Raw genomic sequence first — 19,340 nt, forward strand, 5'->3', positions numbered from 1 at the left:
GGTGGGGTGGTGTGGGGTGTGTGTGCGTGAGAGAGAGAGATGGGAGGGGGGTTGCTGCCTGAAGGCGGCTAGGAGCTACATGGAATGCAGCAACAACTGAAATCCCATCTTCAGCAGATGCCCTCCCGCCCCTCTCACTGGAACTGACCAGGAACATCAGGAACAGGGCCAGTGGGTCAGGGCACCCGTCAGTGACCACCAACCAACCCCGACCCCCACACCCCAAACCCCTCACCCCACTCGAACCAGCCTGGGGAGGGAGGGTTAATAAAATGTCAGGGGTTAATACTTCCAACCCACTTACAAATTCCAGCCCCCAGCTCCCTGCGCTGGCAAACTATCTCCTACCTGTTTGCTCTCAATCTCTCTCTTCCTCCTCTCCCCCCATCATTCCTCTCTGCCTCCTACTTTCTCTCCATCACTCACTCCCCCAATCTCTCCCCTCTTTCTTTCCTTCTCTCTCCCCCTCTTTCTGTCTGTCCCCCTTTGCAGCTCTCTCGCCCTCTCATTCTCTCCCTAACTCTCCCCTCTACATCTCTCCCCCTGTTTCTCCCACTTTCTCTTCCACCTCTCGTCACACTTTCCTTCCGCCTCTCTTACTCTTCTCCCCTCTCTTTCTCCCTTTCGCACTCTTTCGCGCTCCCGTTCTCCCTCCCCCACGCTTTCCCACTCACCCCTCCCTTTCCCCTCCCCCTCTTTCTTCCTCCCTCTCTTCTTTCCCCCTCCTCCACTTTCCCCTTCCCCCTCTCTTTTTCCTTCATTTTCTCGCCCTCGTTTCCCCTCTGCTCTCTGTTTCCACCTCTTTCTCCCTCTCCCCCTCTTTCTCTTTCCCTTTCTTTGCCTCCTCCCCTCTCTTTTTCCTCCCTTCTCTTTCTCCCTCTCCCCTCTTTTTCTCCTCAACTCTCTTCCACCTTTTCCCTCTCTCTTTCCCTCTCTTCCCCCCTCAACCCTCGTCTCTCCTCACACCCCCATGTCTCTACGTCTCTCCCACTCTGACCCCTTCCCCCACCAATTTATTTTCACATGGCTCTTTTCAGTTTGGTTTCGGGAAAATGACCGTGTGTGTGTGTGTGTTTATCTGAAGAGGAAGTTTTATTTTAATCAGTAGGAGTATCTAATCCTTCCTGTCTAAGTTGTGAACTTGTCAGTTTCCCGGGCTCGCTCTCGGTGCCAAGTTGGCGATCGCTGTATGTTCAAGTTAGAGGCGGGTTTGGGGCTCGGGGGGAAGTGAGCGGGGGATTGGGGGGGAAGGGGGTAGTTCAGGAAATAGGAACTTCTTGACACCTCCCCACTTTCTGCTGAAATTCAGCCTTTAGTTTCTCCCCTTCCCCTCCGCTTTCTGGATGGCACGCACAAAGGCAACATGCTCCTCGTTGAAGTTAGATCGGTAGTGTATCCGCTGTTTTAATTCATTCTGATCTGTTTTGGTGTGTGTGTGTGTGTGTGTGTGTGTGCTGAACACTGGCTGAGGGTTCGCGAGACTATCCGGAGGTTACAATGTATTTTCCCGACAATGTAACTGGAATTGTGCCCTGCAGTGAAGTCGGTCTGATGTTGTGTCTTTTCAAGGTTTTCAACATCAGATTTCCTCAACAACAACAACAGGAAAAAGGGGTTAAAACTTTTCCAGGCGCGAACTGAGACTATTGACTGCCTTGTCAGATTTCCGTCAGCCTTTCCCAGGCCGTGGGGGTGGGGATTTAATCCCGCAAATAGTAAACCCGGTCACCGAGAGAAGGAATATATACAGGACGCAGAAGATGTCAGGTCAGAGCGAATGAAACGTGACAGTCACCGCCTCGGAAGGTGACTCACTTCTCATCCATTAGCAAGCAGGTGAATTTCAGCATCTGTGTGGATGTTCTGACTGCTTCATTTCTCTCTCTTTAATATGTGTAAGGTCTCACACCGATTCACCCTTCCTAAGTCAAACAGAAGGGGCAGAGGAGGATTAATCTCCAGTGCAATCCGAGTGGGGGCACAGGGGGTGGTGGTGGTGGGAGGGAGGGCGGGGAGAGGTGGTGACAGAGCAGTGAAGATGGCCTCTCACACCTGGACATGCTCCAACGTGTATTTGCAGGTGAACCAGGTTGTCCCAGGGCTAGTCCCCTGCTGTGCTCGACACAAATATTGAGGGGGAGGTTTAAAGTGCTCTGCAGATATTTTGCAGCCAGCTGTGTTTGCAGGCAGTGCCGTACAAGACACAGACAGACAGACAGTGAGAGCTGGACTGGCTCCGACGGTGAGTTCCCTGTGTGTATCTTTACGCTGACTTTGATCTTTAGGCGGAAGCGTGGCGTTAACGCCGTGGCGAAAGCATCAAGCGGAATGCATGTGACTGTTAGAATGGGGAAGGAGGGAACTTTCCATTGATTGTGGTGCTGAAAGGCGGTGTGTGTGTGTGTGTGTGTGTGTGTGTGTGTGTGTGTTTTTCTCTCACAGATCTGGTTGATTATATCCGTAAAGCCCCCACCCCGCCCCCCTGCAGTTTGACAGCAAAGCGGCAAGGAAAATGTGCTTTTTTTGTTTTAAAACGGCGGTGCGATTGAACGGCACGCAATAGTGGGTCTGCGCTGATGGCTTAGGGGGCAAGGGCTGGTGGTTAGATGGGGCAGAACTGCCCCAGCCCCGACTCCAAACACAGCCCTGTGCTTCAGTCAGTCCGGGAGATTGACCTGAGCATCCACCCCAACTCCCCACCGCCCCGGGTTGTTCGGAGATTCACTGGTGAGCAGTTGTTTCTGTCTGTCTCGTTGTGCCCCTGATATTGTTATTATTGTTGTGGTATTGGAGGAATACCAGCCGCTGCAAACGGAGGTTTCCTATACACAGACACATGTTAATTTAGTTGGGCGCCATGCGAATGCACCAATTCCCAACAGTTTAAACCGCGATATGTCAACAGACGATTCACGTTATATAACGAGGAGATGGTCTGCTTTTCACTGTTGCGGGTCTTCTCTTGTTCTGCACATGTCAATGACTGTTTTATCTGTACACAGAAAGTGCCCCCGTGTAGAATGCGCCCCCTTTCCCATGTCTAAGTGCGCCCTTTAAAAATCGCTAGGTGTTGCAGTTTGCAATGAAACATTAATATTTTAAATGTTAGCGTACATTCCCGCTTGCCACGCACCCATTGTTTTAGCGGTGTTTTCTGATGGCGCTTCACAGTTTAATGGCTTAAAGGGAGGGTTAATTGGAATTGTGTCGTTTTAGTAGGTCTAGTCTCTTACCTTCTGGAACACTTTGATCTCCAGTAGAATGGCCTAATGCTGGGGGTGGTTGGGGGTTGGGGTGTGTTGTGAAACGTGGGACAAACTGATGAGACGGGCATGTTATGATATTGGGTAGAAAATTCCACCAGGACAAATAGCGAATAATTCTTTTTTTATATAAGAAAGAGAATCAAACAGTTACTGATACTAGTCACCTCTGTATTCAAATCGAGAGAGCTCACTCGCAACTGGACGTTTCATTTGTTCGCTTTAGTTTTCCGATATTTTGGAGGCTGGTTCTGGAGTTTAGTGTTTTACAACATTCACCGAGTTACCGTGACTGTGTTCTTTGGTTATTTCGGGTTTGGTTTAAAAACGCTGCTATTGCTACGATTTCACGAGGAGAGAAAACCAGCCCCCACCACAAATTAGCATTAAGGCTTCGCACCGATCACGTTGATTCGTTTGGGAATTGACGAAGCGGTCCTTGAGGGACAGCGAGGAATTCTAACTGGATTCCTACGGCACGACTGAATTCCATGTTCCCAGTCCCACGGAGGCACGAGAGTTCTGGATTTTGTTTTCATCCAACCGTCCAGACATATTCCTGAGCGGGTGGGGAACGAACCTAGGCCTTCTCGTGGAAAGGTAGGGGCACTACCACTGCGCTACAACAGCCGAGGCGCAGAGCCCAACATTGTAAACGAGAAGTGACAACAGGTTTTTGTTTAAAGCTCATATTCATTAGCGACTCAAACACATGGTATCAACGATTAAGCCTCGCAGCCTTTGATCTTCCGGTCCCTTTTTCTTAAACTATTCATTACTTTTGAATTCATTTTTACATTCTTTGTGAGCATGCCTGCAAGTTAGACACCCCATTCCGTAAATTGGCCTTGTTGGGAGCATTGGAAAGAACATTTGGTTGAATATTCAAAGACAGTACAGACTCTGGGGTTGAAAGTAAGGCGGTGGCGCCACTAGGCAGGACCACGAAAGGATAACCACCGCTGATCTATCCACAGTAACTTCAAGTTAGAGATCAGTGTACAGAAGTGCATATATATTCCTCAGAAATCACAGGCTGTAAGGTGGTTGCAAAGAATATTTCTGTTGCCCCATTCAAATATACTGACTAGTTTTCCAGGCTATTTATATTGGCTGCGTTCCTATTCTGTTGTACCTAATGTAATGGCTATAGTATTGTGGGATGCCAGTCCCAGAGAGTCCCATTAGTCTGATCCGCACACAATGACTCACTCCTTTTTTGTGAAATATATGACCTGATCGCAGATTATATCCGAGATAGATACAGTTTGGTAATATGTTTGATTGAATGCATAAAATCTTGCACCAACTTTTATAATTACAGGATCTTCAGCTACAAGTGTTAATGGTGTGATTGATAATTGAATATTTGCTACAGTTTAGAACAAGAGTTGATTTCCAGCAAAACTCCTGTTACTATGCAGATTTCTTGACATTTAATATTTGTTTAGGTTTTATACTTCAGTGTTTTTGGAAGGTATGGTGTCATTTTATGAAGTCAATTCACAAAATCTGTCTTTTATTGCATAGTGGGAATATTACAACAGAAACATTGACCATCATTTAAATGAGTGTTCACAGTGAATTAATTTTCAGCATTTAAATGTTGCCATTATAGTGACAGTGCAAACATAGCGACAGTGTCCTTTGTATGCTCATGAGTCAATGGTTTAAACCACCAGACAGCAACAGAGTTGCTTGGATGTCTGAACAAAAGCAGGAATGTGTTAAATCCATAGCATTCTACCATCCTGCATCCCGTCCTCCCTTTCCAATTACAGTTAGTGGATGGATCAATCAGAAGAAAACAACTGGGTCAAAATCTTAGAAAATAATTATGTTCCCCGAAGATGAAGGAGACTGGACTGTCTTCTTCCTATGGTGGGACAACGAAAAACTAAAGTAAGGCAAGCTCTTGGTTGAAATTGGAGTGGTTAGACTGGTGCTGGCAGTGTTATGGAGAAAGTCTGCGCTCAGTAAAATGGAAAGCTCTCAGCATTGGCCCCAAACCATGCAGTGTGTTGGGAATGTAAGATCAGACTGTCCATCAGTGCCAGTTGCTTTTGTATGGTTTGCTTACAGGCCAATAGTAACATTTGTAAGATATACAACATTTATAGAGTCTAGCAAGATCTAGCAACAGGTAACATCTTAATAATAGCATCTTACATCCCAGAGGGAACTGCTGACTGTTTCCTGTGTTGACTTCCAGAAAAACACTATCCAGTTAGACCTACTCACCTGTTCTTTTCCAATGGCATCCTCTTTCCCAATAATTTGCCTTTTTTCTTTTCACATAGTGAGTTGTTAAAAATTGATTAATTTGCATGGCAGTTTTGGAGTCAGCATTAAATATCTGCAGTCATGTTATAAACTCTATTGATGCAAAGCTACATGCAAAGATGTGTTTTGCTGCTCCATTCACAAACCACTGTTAAATAACAGGTACATTGGTGAGCAACATGATGCTCAGATTTATTCCACCAACTTCACAGCATCTCTTCAAATGATTCGTTTTTTTTTGTAGTTATCTACTATTCATGCAACAGGTTGAACACTTTATACAATTAATTAATTATGTTCTGTTGCTGGTATTTACTTGGCATTTAGAACAGAGTTGTTAAATGCAGAAATCAAATGAAGTTAGAATGACTTCAGGGCTGTTGCCTTTCCTCTTTCTCCCTTTGGGACTATAACCTGTTTTGTTTGGCATTGCACGGGGTATTAGTATTTTAACAAAACAATAGTCAGGTAACCTGAGACACTAACTATATCCACAAGCAAAAAAAGCAAATGAGACCTGTACATCGTAAGTACAAAGTAGCTAATGTGGCAAGTAGATTCTAGTACATGACACCATAGAAAATATGAGATGACACAGTGTGGAGCTGGAGGAACAGAACAGGCCAGGCGGCATCAGATGAGCAGGAAAGCTGACATTCCGGGTCAGGATTCTTCTTTAGCCGTGAGGAAGTGTCCTGGCCCAAAATGTCAGCTTTCCTGCTCCTCTGATGCTGCCTGGCCTGCTGTGTTCCTGCAGCTCCACACTGTGTCATCTCTGACTCCAGCATTGGCAGTTCCTACTATCTCTCATGGAAAATGTGAGATCTGTTTCGGCCTGTAGTAAAGTTAGAATCACATTGTTTAGGGCCTTGCCATGAATTGGCATGTAGCATATTTTGCAAGAAATATTGCCATTTGTATTTGAAGATGTAAAGAAATTACATCAATGATTTTAAATATTTATTCCTAAGACCTTCTCTGGAGTCAAGAATTGTTTGACTATTAGCAATCTTGCGGCACATTTTGCCATCATTGGATTTCTTATGCATACTTTTTTTTAAAGAGTTAGTGTTGTGTGGAAAATATGTAAATAACTTATAGCCTTTTAATTCTATGACGTATGTAAATTCCTCCTTTTTATAGATATTTTAATCAGCCTGTTCATGCATGTTATGACATACCTCTGGTGCAGGTATGTCTTGAGTTCATACCTCCTGGTCCAGTGATAGGGAGACTTTTATTGCACCACAGGATTCCTCTTTGCTCCTCTTAACAGTTGAGAAACATTCTGAGGGGCCTGGTTTCATCCTGTTTTCATCAGAACCAACTTGGATAGATTTTTCCAAGCAAAGTAAAAGTCGTGGAATTTCAAATATAAGTGAATTGCAAACTAAATCAATTCTTATGTTTTCTGCAATTGTTTATGCTACTTCATAACTCAACCTTTCAGATCAGGGTGCTCAAAAACACACCCTTGGTCAGACAATGCTGACCTTGTTAAGAAGTTACTTTATTTTTAGCTACACTAGGAATGATCTGGTAAAGAATTTTTCTCACATCAACAAACATTTAAATTACTGAGACTTTATATAACCACGACAATGAAACTATTGCTCATTCTAACTTTTAAAGGTAAATTTCAGTGATTTTTAATCGCGCAATACTAGAGAACTGGACTCTCATTATAAGTGCAATGTTTTGGACACCAAAGCCATTTTCAAGCATAAGAAAGAGATTGGTGCTTTCATGTATCCAATCAGAGTAATTACTGTGGCCTTTATGGGGGCAGTAAACTGAAGGACTGAAGGTGGTCATTGAAGATAAAAGTTAAACAGTTTTTATAAAGTGCCGGCACTATTTCATGTTGACCATATGAGAGGTAAAGATGCATTTTGCTCCTCATAATATGCCAATTTGGATGTGGATTGTCAGGGAACAATTTATTTTTCCTTGACTTTGTTTTTATTCTTCCAGTCTTTATTTTTGCTCTCTTTCCTCTTAAGAGGATTAACTCTGTCTGGAAGCACAAATTCCAAGGCCATTGGTTGCCCCCCTGTTACTGCTGTGAATGTTAATTGATTATTTGACAATGGGAGGCATCAATGCCAAACCTACAGCTGTGCCCAGTCAATATCCATTTGTCCCTGCTTTCAGTAAGGGATCATTGATTGTCAGGAGCAGGCCCTCTGGCTGGCGGTGCCTCTGCTCCCAAGCTCAAAGAAACTGAAGTCAATAGTGCTGTGATCCCAGCTGATGTTAATATCGGAGAAATCAGATCCCACCGCGGAAAAGTGGCATATTTTAATTGTGGAGGTAAGTTACTGAAAACATTCTCAAGTAGCTTCCAGTGTATGATGAACAGAAAGTTTAGTAAATGAGGGACAAGCACGAACTGTATCACACTTGACTTAAAAGTTGGACTTTGTTACAAAGGCCAGAAACGGTTTCAAGTGCACCTGATTCCTTTTATCTCTGCATTATCCTTACAAACACCTGAGTGCCCCTGAAGATTCACCACTATCTCCACATGAGGGCTTCTTATTCAGGATGATTTTGTTGCAACTAGTTTTCTGACAAATTTCAGTATATTCACTAAATTTTATTTTGCTTCAGCTGGTATTTCTCCCTAAAACACTCGAAACAAACTGCAAACAAAACTCACAATTACTTCAATTTTAGAGAAGCATACAAACTCAGTTTCCAGGAAATTTTCATGCCAGATTTGAGAGCTTAATACCTCAGCATCCCCTCTCTAGCACATGCCACACGCAGTCTGACTGCCTTTCAGATTATTCTGTCTCCCTGAGTCTCATGATGTATATCATCGCACAGTAACCCACTTTTCGTCCCTTTACCTTTTATTTAAAATACATCGAAATGGTAACACTAGATCTTCAAAGTTGTAATGCATCACTTAAATTCATGTGATCAAACTACCCTCCAGAATTCCCAGTATAAAGCTCACAAAACTGTGAAATGAAGCTAAAACCATATTGCACTATTCTTAGCCACAAAGTATAAAATGTAAATTAAGCGTAAGAGTGATACATTGTTCTTAGCAATACTGACAGTTATCTTTGTTTGTTAAACTAATCATATCAATAAGCAATTGAAACAGATCCTGCCTAGTTCATATGGTTCAGTTGCTTGTCATGTTGGCACATAGGCCCCATGGAGAATGACAATTGATTATATGTTAACTCTATATATTTGTGCACTGTCACAGTGGATCTCAGTGTCCAATTTCACCAAACTATCCATGTGTGAGCTCTTCCAGTCAAATTATAAACCAAAGTTGAGAGTGATAGTAAATGTCTGTTACTTCTTCAGGAAATAGTGGATATGGATGAAATTACAATGTTTAAAAGACATCAGGATAAGTAAATAAATAGGAAAGGTTTGGAGGGATATGGGCCAGAAGTAGTATCAGTGATAATGGGAACTGCAGGTGCTGGAGAATCTGAAATAGCAAAATGTGGAGCTGGATGAACACAGCAGACCAAGCAGCATCTTAGGAGCACAAAAGCTGACGTTTCAGGCCTTGACCCTTATGAAGGCCCGAAATGTCAGCTTTTGTGCTCCTAAGATGCTGCTTGGTCTGCCATGTTCATCCAGCTCCACACTTTGTTATCTGGGTCAGAAGTAGACTAGTTTAGTTGGGATTATGAACCACATGGGCTGATTCGACCAAAGGATATGTTTCTTTGCTGTATGGTGCTATGGCTTGATGTGAGAACTATAGTATAGTCTTGTGAAATTAAAGAAAGTGAGGTTAATGCCACGATGGATTAAGTACAGTTTTTCACTAGGAGGAATGATTAATACTGTAGTGTTAGTTATAAAACATATCATTTTCAGGAACCACACAACCAGCTTAGAAAGTAAATGCCATATACTGTGCCTGCATTGAAACAGAGTTTCAGTAAGAAATTAGGAGTTGTTTAGGTTGCCCATTAACTTTATCAAAGAAGACTCCAACCAAACCCAAGGATTAACAAATGTGGCCATCAACAGAAATAATATTAATTAATTCAGAGATCGCGTGAACTGCCGATGCTGGAGAATCTCAGATAACAAGGTGTAGAACTGGATGAACACGGCAGGCTAAGCGGCATCAGCTGAGGCGTCAGCTTTCCTGCTCCTCTGATGCTGCTTGGCCTGCCGTGTTCATCCAGCTCTACACCTTGTTATCTAATTTTAATTAATTATGTCTTCATATTTGAGGCAGGTCAACTGTTGTGAAGTCACTAGTGGAGACTCTACTGTTGAGTTTAGCTACCGACCCAGCTACCAGCAAAGGGCACTAGGGACACAATATAGTATCAAGGGGTTCTTGAGATGCTGTGATTTCTCAATCCACAATGGACTGGGCTTCCCCAATGCACACCCCTCTCCACTATCTCCTCACCCCACCCAGCCTGACAGCCACCATCTCTCAACATCAGAGGTGAATCAGGGTTTACCGTGCCCTAAAAACTCATCACCCTTCAAATGTAGGAACCAGTTGTTAGGTTGGGGTTTAAAAATTAGAAATCAGCTTTGAATGGGGTGTAGCTTTTGTATGTTTTTGTATTTCAATTTCATCATGTATTTCACTCCATAATGAGATTTGGGAAGAAGTTAAGGTGCAAACAAACCAGTTTCAGTTGAAACAAGAGGTCCTGATGAAGGGTCCAGTCCCAAAACTTTGACTTTGCTGCTCCTCCAATGCTGTCTGACCTGCTGTGCTTCTCCAGTTCCACATTTATCAACTTGGACTTCCAGCACCTGCAGCTGTTACTGTCTCGAATGAAACAAAATTGTTGCAAACAACTTCACCTGGCCAGAACATTGACTGGTTAGTGTTGGAATTCCTATTTACACTCCAGAAGCTGATTTTTAGCCTCTGCCATGAAGGCCATGGATTGTAAAATCTGCCTAAGTGTGAAATCGGTGTCTGACCATTCAGTTAAAATATCCCCAAATGCACATCAAAGAAATTGACTTCACCCTGCTCCATTTGAATAACAGAGACATACAACACAGAAGTGGATCCTTCAGTCCGACTCGACATTGCAGACCACAGATCCTAGTTCAACCTCATCCCATTTACCAGCATTTGGCCCATATCCCTCTAAAGCCTTCCTATACGTACGTCCATCCAGTTGCCTTTTAAATGTTGTGATTATACAAGCCATACATATACGCACCACCCTCTGCTTGATAAAGGAGGCCCATTATGTCCCTTCTAAATCTTTTCCCTCTCACCTTAAACCTACGCCCTCTAGTTTTGAACTCCCTTGCTCTGGTGAAAAGACCTTGTCTATTTACCCCATCCAAGCCCTTCATGATTTTAAATACCTGTTTAAGGTCACCCCTCAGACTCTAACACTATAAGAAAAATAGCCCCAGCCTATTCAGCCTCTCTGTATAGCTCAAATCCTCTAATCTTGGCAGCATCCTTTTAAATGTTTTCTGAATCCATTCATGTTGAACAATATTTTTCCTGTAGCAGGGAGACCAGAAAGCAATGTTCAAAAGTGTCCTGTAGCATCACAGTATGACATTCAAACTCCTATATTCAATGCACTGACCAATAAAGGTAAGTATACCAAACACCCTCTTCATCACCCTGCCTACCTGTGACTCCACTTTCAAGGAAGTATGAACCTATATCCCAAGGTTGAAATTGCATTAAAATGAGTGGGTGCATTTTCACCTGTGCACTTAAATTGTATACACATAAACTACACTTTTATGGGAAAGCTAAGAGTAAACTAACCAGCATAAACCTGACCAAAATCACACTGCAAGATTTATGAGATAACACGGTGTGAAGCTGGATGAACGCAGCAGGCCAAGCAGCATCAGAGGAGCAGGAAAGTTGACGTTTCGGGTCTTGACCCAAAACATCAGCTTTCCTGCTCCTCTGATGCTGCTTGGCCTGCTGCGTTCATCCAGCTCTACACCTTGTTATCTCAGATTCTCCAGCATCTGCAGTTCCTACTGTCTCCACAGGATTCATGATTTTGTTTTGATTTCTTTTTGTGTGTAATTTAACGCTATAATTAAGCCTTTCTGATTTGGCACATATATAAGAATGGGTGGAATCTGCTGGCTCTACCTGGAGTTTTTAGAAGGGTAGGCAGGAGGCAAAACAATCCAGACGGTGAGTTAAAGTTTTGGTTAATTTCTCAAACATTTCAGAAAGTTGGGCTTCCCAACCATTGTCACCAAAAAGCTACAGTTGCTGATATATAATAAAGTATTATATGATGTACCTTCTGCAGATACATGTCAGTTGTTCATTCTGAAGCCACCTCTTGTGGTTGATTCCGGGTCTCCTGCAGGCCTTTTGTTGAAAAATAAGTCATGTCCTCCTAGTTATGAGTTATGAATAAAAGGTTGAATGTAGATTCTGAGTGAACTGCCAAGAGCTTCCGTTCCTTTTGTTTTCAGTGTGAATCCTGCAGATGCGTGAGAGGCAGTATCGCTGTGGTTCCAGAAATGCTACTTTGATCGCTACAATAAAGGGACAGACATTTTTGCACATGAAGTATCTGATGGAGATGCTTGGCATTTAGTATTGTTTGTGAAAGTCCTCTGCAGTGGTAACCTTACAATGCCAACTCTCACTTATAGGAGCATGAAGCACTGAGTAGACATACCTGGCAGAGAGTAACAGATTATTTGTGCTCTTGTGGCTCCTATGTCAGGCTCTTTTGATCCACCTGAGTATGTGACCTCCACTGTCGCCTTGGCCCAGGCTGTCTTTGTCTATCAGGGTGGCCTCCTGTTGCCGTCCGTCGGGAAAAGGACTTCCCTTCTCTCTTGGACACCTTCAGGAGAACCACTTGGGTGACATCGCTAAAGCAAGGCACTGTTTTTACTTTCCCCCCCAGTCTCTCAAACCTCCAGGAATGGGTAAAGGTAATGAGCAAAAGGTTGAGTGATTCTTCTGGATTGCAGAAGGAGAAGTGTTGCCCAGGTACCTCTCAAATATGATGTCGAGGTGTTGACACCATATTTGAAAGGTACCCGCACAGCACTTCTACTTCTGCGACCCAGAAGAAAGGTGGGCAAGCCTCCTGCCTGAATGAATGAATAACAACATAAACTAATCAGCTAAGAACAAGGTAAACTTGTGAGAAAACCTGACCTGCTCCCAAGCCATCTCAACACTTAATCTCAAAAAATTATAAGAACTTTTGTGTTATTATTTCGTGTTTTTTTGGTCTTTTCCTCTCCCCACATGTCTACCTTTTTTCAGAAGATTGAGAAGTATCAATTTATTTTAGCTGAAGTGCCATTGTGTCTAACATGTTTGAGGGGTGACATGTTACATTTTTGAGTGGCTAATTAATGCTTCTAATTTTGATTGACAGTACTAATATTATGGCAGAGACATCATCATCATCCACAATGCCTTTAATGCTATTAGTCTGCGAACAGTTATTCATTGATTGACATGTTTTTGCTCCAGTATCTCATTGGTTAAAGCTCAGATCATCTGATTATTAGAAATCCATTCACAGGGTGTAGACTCCATGGACGTAGACATTTGTAGCCCATCCTTTGTTTCCCTGAAAAAATGACTTTGTAGGACAGTGCAAAGAGGAGTTTGGAGGGAACCCCAGTGGCTGCAGTGACACTGGGTAAACAGCACTAAAGGCCATCAGGCAACATCTGTAGGGTTTTTCTGATGGTCCACCAACTTTGTGGTCTCATTTACTGGTGTTTTTCAAGCTTTGGTATTTAGTTTCAACCTTATACTTTCAAATGTGCTGAAATGTGAAAGTGAGCGAGTTGTTGAGTATTATTAAGAGGGTCACATGGTGGGGAGAGATGGTACATGAAAATGTTCTCATTCATAATTGGTGGCCCCTTAGTTGGCCATGATGAGAGAATGTCAAAAGATGTCACAACTGGACTACTGAGTACAGTTGTTGTCCCACTTACTTGAGGAAGGATGTAATTGCATTGGAGGCAGTTCAGAGAATGTTCAACAGATTAATTCCAGAGATGAAAAGCTTGTCTTATGAAGAGAGATTAAGTAGGTTTCGTCAAGAGGTGTGAGAGTTTAGAGGAATGCGAAAAGATCCATTTGAGGTATATAAAATGCTAAAGGGTATTGACAAAGTGGACATAGAGCAGATGCACCCTTTGTGGGGCAATCTAGAATAAGAGATCCTAGTTTACATTTTACTTTAAGTCTAATGGGGTTGAAAATTTGAAACAAAGTGTCATGAATCTGTGGAATTCACTAGGTTAGAATGTGGTGGATGCCAGGACACTGAATAAGTTTAAGGAGAAAATAGATGGATTTTTAATTAGTAATGGGTTGAAGGGTTATGGGGAGTTGGCAGGATGCTCAGGCGGAGATGAGATCAGCCATGGTCGTGTTAAATGGCAGAGCGGGATCAAGGGGCTGATTTGGTTACTCCTGTTCAAAATTCTTCTGTTCTTATGTGCATAGGACATAAAACACAGGAACAGGCTCTTCAGCACATTGTGTACATTGACAATGATGCCATTCTAAACTAATCCCATTTACCTGCATAATGTCTATATCCTTCTTTTCTCTGCCTGATCATGTGTTTGTCTCAATGTCTCAAAAACATTACGATTGTATCTGCTTCCACCAGCTCTTCTGGTAGCATGTTCCAGGCACCTACCATCCTTTGCATAAAGGAAAACTTGCCTCACACGCCTCCATTAAACTCTGCCCCTCTCACTTTAAGTCTATGCCTCTGAGTATTTGACATTTCTACCCTGGGAAAAAGACTTCGACTATCCACCCTATCCATGCTTCTCATCATTTTATATACTTCTATCAAGTCACCCCGAGTCTTTAACATTCTGCTGAAAATAATCCAAATTTGCCCAACCACGGCTTTGTAGCTATTAGACTCATCCAGACAATATCATGGTAAAACTCTTTTGAACGCTCTCCAAGGCATCACATCCTTCCTGTTGTGTGAGAACTAGAACTGCACTCAATACTCAAAACGCAGCATAACTAAAGTCTTATACAGCGTAACATGAGTTACCAAATTTTATACTCAATGTCCAACTGATGAAGGCAAGTATGATGAATGTGTGGTGGGAGCGGATTTTGTTTTGGGTGGGTGGGAGGAGGTGTATTCTAGGTAGCTGTGGGAGTCAGTGGGCTTGAAATGGACATCAGTTTCTAGCTGGTAGTGTGATGAATGCTGCTTTTACCACCTTATCCACTTGTGTTGCTACTTTCGGGAAGGTATGGACTTGTAACCCACACTTCCTCTGTATATCAATGTTCCCAAATGTGCTCTCATTTACTGTATATTTTCCTCTTGCATTTGACCTCCCAAAATGCAGCACTTTGCACTTGTCCAGATTTAACTCCGTCAACCATTACTTCATCTAACTTTCCAACTGAGCTGTGTCCTGATGAATCCCTTGGCAACCTTCATCATCATCCACAACTCCATGAATTCTTGTGTCATCTGCAAACTTACTCATCAGACCAGCTTCATATATATGTGGAAAGGATTAATGTTATTATGACAACTTTGGCGTGTCTACAATATCAAACTGCTAAACAGCCTCTATAAATTTTGAACGGAGCTCCCGTTTGTTCTAAAGTGACATTTGGGATGGGAAGAGCAGAAAAAAATTTCGGGGGGAGGGGAGAATAAATTAAGGGGCAACTTTCTCAAAACTATTGTATAACAACCGCAAAATCGGGTTTTTAACCTTCTTTGATTCATAATATGTAAAGCTCAGTGTTTTGGAATCGATTGTCACATAATTTGTCTTGTCAGGGAAGAATTGTTTAGATGTTGTGGAAAATGAAGTGATTAGAAAAAATGTCACGTTTTAAACAAGAATGAGCATAAATCATAATAATTGCAGGGCAGACCTAATTGTTTCTAATTTATGGCACTGACTCCACTTTTCTATTCATGCGAGGGATACCAAAGATTAAGTGGAGAGAAGAACAATGCAAGTTTTGTTTCCAATTTCATCCTTACGTTTGCTCTTAAACCTAAAAGAGTGAACACACTTGAATTTATATAGTGCCTTTTACGCTTTTTCCCATGCCAGAGTACCTCGCAGTCACTAATTATGTTGATGTACTATTTGTTGGTAGATAACTGATTGTGGAAGTCAAAATGCCCACAAACTGCCAACTAACAGAGTGAGACTTTACAAATGGCAGTGGATTAAAGGACTAATTTTTTAAAATTGTTTTCACTGATGGATAAACAATGGTCAGGATGCCAAGAAAGTTCCTCTGCTGTTCTTTGATTAGTGGGTGAATGAGTCAATGGTGCACCAGTTTAATGCTTCCTGCAGAAAACTGGAACCTCTGACAGTGCAGCACACTCTCAGTGCAGTGTTGAAGTTTATGTTTACATTTTAAGTTGAGTTTCTAAAAAAAATGGATCCCAGCTGTGACTGGGATGATGGGTGAATCAGGTTCGGACTGTGTTCGGATGGATTTCTGCCTTCACTTTTATGGGGGCTGAATTTGTGAGATTGGTCAGACATCCATTGGAATAGTCCAATCTGAAAGTAACAAAGCTATGAATGATGATTTCATCATGAGTTCAGCTGAGTAGTGTTAGGCGATGTTATGTCGGTGAAGATAAATAATTTTAATGATGGTGCAAATATTTGTTCAGAAATTCACCTTGAGATTAGATAAAACACTCATTTGTAGGGATGGAATCAATGGCTAGGAAATTGAGTTTCCTCATTTCCATGGCTTTGCTTGTTCTGCTTTTTTTTTAGATTAGATTCCCTACAGTGTGGAAACAGGCCATTTGGCCCAATAAGTCCACACCGCCCATTGAAGCATCCCACCCAGACCCATCCTCCTACAGCCCACACACCCCTGAACACTACGGGCAATTTAGCATGGCCGATCCACCTAAATTGCACATCTTTGGACAGTGGGAGGAAACCGGAGCACCCGGAGGAAACCCACGCAAACACGGGAAGAACGTGCAAACTCCACACAGACAGTCGCCCGAGGCTGGAATTGAACCTAGGTCCCTGGTGCCGTGAGGCTGCAGTGCTAACCACTGAGCCACCATGCCGCCCTAAGTCCTGGGTGCTGAAAAAGTAGCCAGACAGTTTAAATGGTGGGGAACCCAGGATAGATCTTGGTGAAATTGAGCTCAATGTTACGATTCCAGTTGTTGATATGACCAGACAAGTCAGGACACAGATGAAATCTGACTTGATAGATCATGTACTGTTTTGGTTTATTTAGTTAGTTAATGTTTTGGTTAGTCACTGAGGCATACTCACATGAGGGCTGTAAATTTTCCCTAAATACAGAATAGAAGTTTGCTCTGCAAAAGATGTAAAATCTATCTAAATACAGAATTTCTAAATTTAGAATGATCCAAAACACACATCAAATCACTTTCAAATAAAAACAGAAATTGCTGGAGAAACTTGGCAGGTCTTGATAGATTTGCGTAGAATCCAGGGCAGGCTGGCAAATTAGATATCACATGGAATCAGGGAGCTGGAAAATTGGGCACACAATTAGCTTGATGGTAGGAAGCAGAGAGTAATAGTGGAAGGATGTGTGTTGGACTGGAGATGTGTGACTAGTGGTGTGTCTCAGGGGTCAGTGCTAAGCCCATTGCTGTTTGTTATCTATATCGATGATTTGGATGAGAATGTACCAGGCATGATTAGTAAGCTTGTGGGTGACACTAAAATAGGCAATATCATGGACAGTGAGGAAAATTATCAGAAATTGCAGCAGGATCTTGAACAGCTGGGGTATTGGACCAAGAAATGGTAACTAGAATTTAACACAGATTAGTGTCAGGTGTTGCATTTTGGAAGGTCAAATCAAGGTAGGAGTTTCATGGTGAATGGTAAGGCCTTAAGGAGTATAATAGAACAGAGGGACCTTGGAGTTCAGGTGCACAGCTCCCTGAAAGTGGAGTCACAGTCAGACAGGACAGTGAAGAAGGCTTTTGGCAAACTGGCCTTCATCAGTAGAGAAGTTGGGAAGTTACATTGCAGTTGTACAGGGCATTGGTGAAGCTGCACTTGGAGTACTGTGTTCAGTTTTAGTCACCTTGCTGTTGGAAGGATGTTGTTGAACTGGAAAGAGTGCAGAAGAAATTTGTAAGGATGTTGCCAGGACTCAAGGGACTGAGTTACAGAGGGAGATTGGACACCCTAGGACCTTTCTCTTTATAACATAGGAGACTTAGGAGGGACCTTATAGAAGTGTATAAGATCATGAGAGGCATGGATAAGGTGAATGCACTCAGTCTTTTTCCCAGGGTTGAGAATTTGAGGACTAGAGGGCACCAGTTTAAGGTAAGAGGGGAAAGAATACATGGGAACCTGAGGGGCAACTTTTTACGCAGAGTGCGGCACACATATGGAATGAGCTGCCAGTGGAAATGGTTGAGACGGGCACATTAACAACATTCAAAAGGCATTTGGATGCACACATGGATAGGAAAGGTTGAGAAGGATATGGGCCAAGTGCAGGGAAATGTAATTAGCTTAGATGGGCATTTTGGTCAGCATGGACCTGTTTGGGCTGAAGAGCCTGTTTCTGTGCAATAAGACTTGACGCTATGGCAGCATCTGTGTAAAAAGAAACAGAGTTTATATTTAAAGAACCAGTGACCCTTCTTCAAAATAGGCAAGGCAAACTTTCAATCTGTTTTCTAACACTCTTCATTGCAGAGGCTCAAGTTCAGTGAAGTTGCTCCCCCATCTCACTCTTTAGGGTTCCTAATTGATTGGCTCATTCCTTTGCCATGGATCACAGGAATAAATTGATGAGTCCTTTCCAAGTCTACTGACCTAAACATTTTTCAAATCTGAGAACTTAAACTTTCTCAGTTCTAATAACCTCCTGATTTTTAACCAAAGTCTCCTGGGTTTACAACTTTCACAAGCTAAATCCTTCCGGTAACGTAACTTGCTCCCTGATAGACCTGAACTGTCTTTAGGAGAGATGCTAAACTTGATCCTGAACTCAACCCTGATGTCTTCTGAACTGAATTAAAACTTGTCCACTCTTGGAATTTTCTGAACAGTTTACCCTACCTGTTGTAAACCCAGCAGCATAAGTATCTTTCCATTAGCACCTCAGGAGTTTATAGCTACTTGCATTTTGACAAATACTGATTTAACGTCACTGCTCCGGAATGATTCTGACAATTTCGTAAAGAAGAAACCCTTGCAGCGAAATAACCAATACTCACCTGCCTCCAATCTGAAATCTAATTGCCATATATATATAAAAATTATATACATCCACCACAAGAGGAACCTTCAATTCAGTTTTTGGATGATATTGAAAAGGAGATGTACGTGGATGAGGAATGAGAAATAGGGGCTGGCTACAAGAGGGACTTGGGGAACATTAAATTTGTTTAGCACCAGAGCAGTTTTTGCATGCGAGACCTAAACTGGACATCGATGGTTGCCAGCAAATTATAGATTTAACAAGAGCCTAAAATAATTTTAAGGAACTGCCCAACAAGCTGATAACATCTTCTCATGCTGACAATGGCACTCCTTATCGGTCGATGGTGACTTCGTGATTTATGCGAGAAAGTATCAGCTCTTGGTGACCTTTGCCTCCGTAGCTATTGAAATGCAGTGAATACAACTATAAATTCTCAAGTGTTACACTGTAGGTTGCTGAGTCTGTTGACCTATCTCTGTATTGTGTCAAGATAACATTTAGAATTCGTTCAGCAGAATTTCATACTACAGCACTTGGACTCTTGCCCAAAATGGACATGATTCATTGCACATTTGTAATAAAATAGACCG

General features: G+C 42.4%; 1 protein-coding gene across 3 annotated transcripts in view; it reads left to right on the top strand.

The window, feature by feature from the left end:
- The first annotated feature begins 1,734 nt into the window (after positions 1-1,734).
- Positions 1,735-19,340, top strand: part of nrg1 (neuregulin 1) — a 741,182-nt gene continuing 723,576 nt past the window's right edge. Inside the window, exon 1 of one of the 3 annotated variants that reach the window (XM_048529321.2) lies at positions 1,735-1,836. The gene's annotated coding sequence lies outside the window, so the exon portion shown is untranslated. Of the gene's footprint in view, positions 1,837-2,143; positions 2,243-3,740; positions 3,864-19,340 lie in introns of those variants that run through there. The other 2 variants (XM_059652855.1, XM_059652885.1) reach the window with 2 other exon arrangements.

This window comes from Stegostoma tigrinum, chromosome 1, assembly GCF_030684315.1.
Source record: "Stegostoma tigrinum isolate sSteTig4 chromosome 1, sSteTig4.hap1, whole genome shotgun sequence".
Taxonomy (NCBI): Eukaryota; Metazoa; Chordata; class Chondrichthyes; order Orectolobiformes; family Stegostomatidae; genus Stegostoma; species Stegostoma tigrinum.